Source organism: Schistocerca nitens, chromosome 2, assembly GCF_023898315.1.
Source record: "Schistocerca nitens isolate TAMUIC-IGC-003100 chromosome 2, iqSchNite1.1, whole genome shotgun sequence".
NCBI lineage: Eukaryota > Metazoa > Arthropoda > Insecta > Orthoptera > Acrididae > Schistocerca > Schistocerca nitens.
Window position 1 is genome coordinate 331528771 of NC_064615.1, and position 6208 is coordinate 331534978.

Below are 6208 nucleotides of genomic sequence, written 5' to 3' on the forward strand. Positions count from 1 at the left end.
CATTTTTTCAGCACTGGCGGTTACCCGAAATTTTTTTGGTGGCGGTGAATCTATGTGCTTCCATTGAGCTGACTGGCGCTTTGTTTCTGGATTGAAAAATGGCATCCACGTCTCATCCATTGTCACAACCGACGAAAAGAAAGTCCCATTCATGCTGTCGTTGCGCGTCAACATTGCTTGGCAACATGCCACACGGGCAGCCATGTGGTCGTCCGTCAGCATTCGTGGCACCCACCTGGATGACACTTTTCACATTTTCAGGTCGTCATGCAGGATTGTGTGCACAGAACCCACAGAAATGCCAACTCTGGAGGCGATCTGTTCAACAGTCATTCAGCGATCCCCCAAAACAATTCTCTCCACTTTCTCGATCATGTCGTCAGACCGGCTTGTGCGAGCCCATGGTTGTTTCGGTTTGTTGTCACATGATGTTCTGCCTTCATTAAACTGTCGCACCCACGAACGCACTTTCGACACATCCATAACTCCATCACAACATGTCTCCTTCAACTGTCGATGAATTTCAATTGGTTTCACACCACGCAAATTCAGAAAACAAATGATTGCACGCTGTTCAAGTAAGGAAAACGTCGCCATTTTAAGTATTTAAAACAGTTCTCATTATCGCCGCTGGCGGTAAAATTCCACCTGCCGTACGGTGCTGCCATCTCTGGGATGTATTGACAATCAACGCGGCCTCATTTTAAAACAATGCGCATGTTTCTATCTCTTTCCAGTCCGGAGAAAAAAAATCGGAGGCCTTAGAACTTGAATGCACCTCATATAAACAGCGGATGGAAAACGTATACGCACTGTACTATCACCTCACTCTGGAGACCATTACGTCAGTTGCAAGAATTTCTACAGCGGCTTTTACTCGGTTTGTTAAATGCACTTTACGATTTCATATTTGCTGATGTAGGGGAAAATGGAAGAATATCTGATGGAGGAATCCTTTAGTACATCGAATTCTTTCAAGCACTGAAGAAAGAACGATTAAATTTGCCAAGTAACAATGAAACAATAAATAATTTAAATATTGTTGTTTTTTGGGTGGTAAAGCTTTTTCATTGAAAGAAAACATTTTACAACCTTGTTCTCATGAGGATTAGATCACAACAGTAGAATACTGAACTATAGATTATCACGTGCTCGAAACGTAGTGAAAAATGTTTTTGGTACAAGCGTTGAGGCCGCAGGGAAACTGCGTAGCTGTTGGCCACACTGTTGTATTGCTTGATCCCTCCCAGTGGCGGTGGTAAGGGGGGGGGGGGCTTGGGGGCTGTAGCCCCCCTCTCCCCAATGGAGTATTATATTACACTGGATAAAATGACTTCAGAAATCAGCGAGTATATTACTTCAACAGATTCAATCATTTTTTTTATAATTATGTAGCAATATAGGTTGCAATGTATTTCAAACACAATTTTAACAAAAGAATAAGAGCGGCAAATCTAAACCAATAAATATCATTTAATTTAAAATGGGCGTATTATTATTTATTAACATACACTGGATGTATATTAATGAACGAGTACCACTTACAATAATCAAGAAAGCTAAATATGCCGGGTATGCCTACCAACACTTAAATTGCTGACCCCAGACAAAAAGTTCGAAATCGCCGGACATCTGGGTCAAATCGTATTATTTTCCCGGGCACACACATTCTGTAGACACGTTTTTACCCTAAACTCCAAAACAGTTACCAAAAACTAATTTAAGCAACACCAAATTTTACCACTTTGACGGTGGAGGACCCCAACTCTCCTTTTGTTGAGCTATATCCCATTCCCCCAAACCCCCTCCCCCACCATTAGTCTCCCATCCCTTGACCGTCTTCTAGAACCGCCCCTGATCCCTCCAATCTTTACAGAAACCACTGCACATCCACTGAAGCTTTCACTCTTGGTTTGGCAACCAGTTGTAACGAATCTCCTGTTAGCCACTACCGCCAGATGCGAAATTCGCACAGTTTTCGATTTTTGGTTGCAAAAGGCATTAAACGAATCGACAGTTGACGGAAGTTCATGGAGAGTTGCGTACGGATGTCAAAAATGTCCGCAAGTGTTGTAGAGAGTTTGCAGGTGGTAGTACTGAAGTTAACATCGAGGAAAGAAGCGGAGACCGCCAATTCCCGAAGAGACAATCGCAAAGGTTGAACAAATCGTACTTCAAGATCAGCCGGATCACTCTCGATGAGTTCTGCAACGTTGTTCCTGAGGTTTCTCGGAGCACCATTCACCGGACTTTGAAGTACTGAAATTTCGGAAGGTGCGCGCAAGACGGCTCCCAAGAATGCTGACAGAACATCACAAATGGCAATGCGTTGAAACTTCCTGCCAATTTCTTCAACGCTATGCAGATAAAAAGGACAACCTTTTGGATGCAATAGTCACAGGTAATGAAAACTGGGCTTTCCACTTCACACCTGAGACCAAACAACAGTCCTCTGAGTGGCCGCATTCTGATTCACCCAAGCAGCGAAAATTCTAACGAACACAGTCTGCTGGTAAAGCCATGGCAAAGTCATGTTTTGGGATCGAAAGGGGATATTGTTGTTCGACGCCATGCTTTCTGGGACAACAATAAATGCCGACAGGTATTGTCAGACAATAAAAATCTCTGACGGGGGATTCAGAACCGAAGATGAGGAATGTTGAGCAAGGGCATAAGCCTTCTCCACGACAATGCTTGCCCTTACATCGCCCCTCAAACTGTGGATCTTCTGCAACAGTTTGGATGGGACATAATTGCCCATCACTCCCATAATTCGAACTTAGCGTCCAGTGACTACAACTTGTTTTCCAAGTTGAAATAACACTTGGCTGGAAGGAGCTTCAGTGACGACAACGAGGTGAAAGATGAGATCCGACGCTTCTTCAATAGCATGGCGGCGTGTTGTAATATGGTCATACAAAAACTGCTTCAGAGTTTACAAAAATGCATTGACGTACAATTTATTGTAAATAACTGTTCCTTTATATTCTTTAAAAAAAAATGGAGACGTTACTTCTAGGATCACCCTTGTAACAGCAAGTCGTAAGTAGTAGGGAAAAGTTCCTTGTGGCGCATTTTGTTAGTGCGGGTTGCCTATACCAGGGGCAAGCACGCATTCAGGGGCAAACCTATTGCTCTCTTTTAATTGAAATGTCCTTAATATATTGTTTGCTTAGTGGATTATAATCCCCTGGGGATAATCCATCCTTCCAAAAAACCCTCCCTCAGCCCTCCCCCAGCCCTCCCCCACCCCTCAGGGAACCCCCTCGCTGAAAATAGCACACTTTTGATATAAAATTAATTGACTAATTAATTAAATCGGTCAATTAATTAACCCCTCCCCTCTGGGAAAACCCCCAGCCGTCCCCATCCCCTGCCCCACGTGGCACGTGGAAATTAGCGGAAAAAAGAATCAGTTGATTGGGTATTTCGCAGGGAATCGATTGCAGTGACATGGGTGGGTATGTTGTTCTTAGCATAAGTTAGTTTAAGTAGAGTGTAAGTCTAGGGACCGATGACCTAAGCAGTTTGGTCCCTTAGGAATTCACACACTATTGAACACAATGGTGGGCAGGGGACAGCATCCCACCTGTCTGAACCAGAGGAGGCTGATCTGGCTGCACTTGTCTCTGAACACTCCAACAAAGAAGATATCACATAACTCCCTGACGTCACATAACTTTCTGTAGATATCTCTTTCTACCCCTGTCTTGCTCGAACCAGTCTGTAGAGACTCCTATGGCCACCCACAAAGGATGGTTTGAGGCTCTCTGACGTCATGGAATTTCCTGGGAACGGAGCATTATGATTGGGTCTTACTGAATTTGCACACCAAATTGCTGCTGCTGGCGTGCCAGCACTGTACACCATTCTCTGCATATGGACAATTTACGAGAATTTCAGTGGAAAACTATTTTGTACATATCGAGAAACATACAGCAGTCATACTGCACTGACAGTTAAACCCTGCTAAAGTGGTCTACAGATCATGAATGGAATGAAGTGCTGTATAGTAGTCACCATGTGGAGTCTCCCGCATGTGTATCTATTGCCAGCTGCCGCCACAAATGTCAAAACTGCCCTATGTCCTAATCACAGATCACGTTACTAAATACCACCGACCACAAACCAGATATCAGCCTCCTTTCATCTATTTTCAACGTTTGAGTATCACATGCAAACACTATGCAAATCAAGTAATGAAACTTCTGCCACAAATAGATCGTAATGCTAAATATATCCGAGTATTGTATGCACCGATGTTTGAGAGCACAAACACCCTCCTTCACCAGAATGTTTCCACTAAAAATATGTGGTGAAAAAAATGCTACCGATCAACCAAACAAGCGATCGCGAAGCGCGCGCAATCCGCCGACTGCAGGGTAGCCCCATCCACGCCAGGCGGCAGAGACTCACATCCAAGTCAGCCATTCCAGCAGCTGAACACACATCCCCAGCATCCACACGCCCACTGTACCGAACGCTCAGAGGTCAGAGTGACTGTCACCAAGCAGTCAACCGATCAATTTACATGGGCGGAACATTCATCCAACGCAAACACCCATCACAGCGAATCTTCTCAGCCAATAGACACATCCACTTATGTCGCCGCTCACCCAGCACACTGGCCACTTTGCCAGCTCTCGCTACCGTGGGCAAGATCAGACAGGTCAGCGCATTCTTTGTACCTAACAGCCTACCACAGGCTGAGCTAATGCACAATTTCCGGTCACCAAGATCTCGTGACCACTCCCGCCGCCAGCCATATTACGATGCGGCCTAACTCAGGCTAAATGCAGCCCCATCCCTAACATGGACATCCCCCAGCTTAAAAAAATCCACTTTGCCCACCCCGAGGAAGTGATGTTGTTGACCAATCACCTCATTTTCTCGTGTGAAATGTCGACTTCTCTCTTTTATATGAGTTATTTTCGAAGACAGAAGAAATCAGGGCATATATGCGTTTTCACATCGGTAAATTATCGTTACTTGTTGTGAAAATCCTGTACAACACTATGGTATAGGCTATATTTCCTCTAAGTATTCTCTCATCAAGTAAAAGAAATATGTTCTAATCAGCTTAGTATCTGTTATGTCCCGCATAACAGGACTAGAATACTAAATTCATATTTGGCTCATGATGGAGTGCTAAGATCTAGCTCTGTCATGGGATGCTTCCTCACTGTGACCAAATGCTTCACCACATACAAAGTTTCTTAAGGTGACAACTCAGAGAAGTTGTAAATACACTACATATCACATTATAAATTCCGTAACACATCTGATTTTATTGTTATGGTCATTGCTCCCTGTGTAGGTGAGAGATTGAAATTTCGTTAAAAGATATTGCCACAATATAAAAACGTCTGATTACCGCTCCCACCCCCAAATCATATCCATGGTACCCTAGCCATCGCTTCCATCCACCAGGCGGCACATCATTGATATCAAATTGATACACTAATTAATTAATTGATCATGAGAGTCACTATGCATGGCGAGTAATTTTTTTCAGCAGTTGGATTACACTCACCAGGTAGCTGAAATGGGAATCTCTCGCGGAAAGACGATGTTCTTTTCGAGGAAGCTGAAGGATTCCACCGCCAGGAACATACACTTCGCTTAATAACCACACTATGAAAAACACGATCATAATAACTACGTTACTGTCACCCTGCATAAAAGCGGTCTTAGTTCTACAGCTACAAGCAAGAGTTGTTGACAATATCCATGACAAAAACTATACATGCTTTATAAATTGAGGTATGGTATTGCTTCTGAATGAAGTGGTCTTCCACACAAATACCACGACATTGAACATAGTCAGTGATCATGGGTTGTATTAACAGACCGGAAGGGCAGATGTACATTGCCAGTAGTGTAAGCTCGTAATAAAATCGCCCTTACCACCGAATTTAGAAAGTGTCTGTCTATAAAAAGTCTACCGATGTCACCCAGTAGAGAACTCGATATTGTCGCATTCCTCTCTTCTGATATATCGAAAACAAATACTGTCTGCATGCTGACATCGAGCACACATGACGACCCTATTAAATATACAGGTATTGTCCTATCTACATCTACATCTATACTCCGCGAGCCACCTTACGGTGTGTGGCGGAGGGTACTTATTGTACCACTATCTGATCCCCCCTTCCCTGTTCCATTCACGAATTGTGCGTGGGAAGAACGACTGCTTGTAAGTCTC